Consider the following 2153-nt stretch of genomic DNA (forward strand, 5'->3'; position numbering starts at 1 on the left):
CCAGGGATTTCCGGCACACATTCAACATATGATTGGGAAATGTTCAATGGCCCAGCCTGAAGAGATTTAAATTTTCTATTTTGAATGATCAAGACTGATGCCAAGTAAAATAGACACAAGTGTGAGTACAGAGTTAGTGGATCTTCTGATGGCTTACATGAAATCTCTCCATTTCTGACTTCACCCCTTAGATGAGAATCTAAGGCCTTTTGTCTCAGATATGGTTGTGGGCTCACCTGTTTCTAGCACTTTATCCATCTGTGCAAAGATGACTTAAGAGGTTTAACACATTCATTGCTTATATCCCAAGATTACCATTCAATTACTGCTCACTTACATTTCAAGGATTTTGAATTTGTTTCACATTTAATTTATTTTCATGTGTTTGGTTCCTACTTTTTGCTGTTTATAGATAAGACAACTCTTGCTAACAGAGGTATCCTAACTAATGAGAACGTGATTGCTTTCTAATGTAAGACAAAGCCTGATTAGGTAATGAGTCATACCGTCTTTATAAGAAAAAGAGATTTCTGTCATCCTTGCATAAAATTCTTTAAAAAAGGAAAGTCTTCCCTTTGGTGTGATTGGTTTTTCCAAGAAACGCATCACACTTTCCAAATGAATGAGCTCTGAACCTCTAACCCAAAACAAGAGGCTTGAATTGAGTGTCTTGACCTTCCCTTAAAGTCCTTTTCTTTTAATTCATGACATTTTAAGATGAAATTTACAGTGAGGCTAATTTTTTTTTTCAAAAAAGATACTCTATGAAAATATGAGACAAAAATATGTATAAGAAATATTTTCAAATTTTATATGTTGAATATTCTAAAACCATTCCATAATTTCCTATAGTATTAATAACCAAACAATTTCTTGGCTGCTACTTGAAATCTTTCATCTCAAATGTTACAAATCTCTAATGACCTTAAACTTCAAAAACTAATTATTAGGATTATTTATTTTGCCAATGGGGTTGTGCATGCAACAAGTCTGTTATCTCTCCAGTAGGATCATCTTACACAAACTATGAGATAGATGGCTTCTCACCATCACCTTGTTGAACCCTGATAACTTCTTAAAATTATCCCCAGACTATGGTTTTTGTCTTAGGCTGTACTCATTATACATAAATATTCCACATTGGTTTCTGATTATTTCAAATTCTAGTATATCTGAATATGCAATTTGTTTTGGTGAGTGGTACAGAGCATCTCTTCCATATCTCTGTACTGATAAGCTATAGTCCTCAAGTAATTTTTAAGCTTTGTAGGACAATGGTCTAGAATAGGATATAAAATACTATATAGAACACATCTTGATCTGAAGCCCTTTCAGGAGAAAGATACACAGTCCAAAATATCTTAAAAATCCAGACTAAATGCTAACATCAAACTCCTTAGAATTGCTCCAGAACTACACCTTCTCTGAGGAGAATTAATTTTCCCACCTAAAATGAGTCCTCTTAAAAATAACAGGTTCAGGAACCAGAACTAGATTGCTTTGAACTATGCTTGTCTCTGTAAATCTTTCAAAATCTAGCCAAAATATATCCCGTTGTACTCTATATTTTGACAACAGTGGAAATTTTACTTGTTAGAATCAATTTGTTCTTTTAAAAAGAGATTTCAGTTCTACTTTCATTTTCATTCAACTTTGAGGATTTTCTACATTGAATATCAGAGTTTTTCTTTACTTGTTCACGGTTAACAATAGGAAAGCTTAACTTTCATGACTTGACTTTAAAACACATTACTAAGAATATCTTAAGTAAATGCAACTTCTTAAAAGATGGACTCATAATAATTAAGGTCCAAACCCAGGCCATTGACATTTCAGACATTGGAAAGCTTGATAAAAAAACAAATCTCTTTTAAATCTCTTGGTGCATTACTAATTAAGCCTTCAGGTTTATCTACACATCCAAATGACATGATACAACTAGTTTTTAAGTTGTAAGTTGCCTTGGTAGAATTCTTTTAAGTGGCAGTTGAAAAAAGGTGAGGAACTTAAAATTTTTTTTTTTGTTTTAAAGAATAAGTAACAGGAAAGGAATCGTTGAATAATTCAAAATAAATAGACAGGAAATTGAGTATTACACGGACTTTTTAAAAGATACATTAACTTGACATATTTTCTTAATGAACTTGATTTTT

At 32.2% G+C, this 2153-nt stretch overlaps 1 protein-coding gene across 1 annotated transcript in view; it reads right to left on the minus strand.

Annotated features, from left to right (window-relative positions):
• Positions 1-2153, minus strand: part of CNTN1 (contactin 1) — a 293683-nt gene that overhangs the window by 224188 nt on the left and 67342 nt on the right. The gene's annotated exons all lie outside the window — the stretch shown is intronic.

The sequence above is a fragment of the Pteropus vampyrus genome, unplaced genomic scaffold (assembly GCF_000151845.1).
Source record: "Pteropus vampyrus isolate Shadow unplaced genomic scaffold, Pvam_2.0 Scaffold441, whole genome shotgun sequence".
NCBI lineage: Eukaryota > Metazoa > Chordata > Mammalia > Chiroptera > Pteropodidae > Pteropus > Pteropus vampyrus.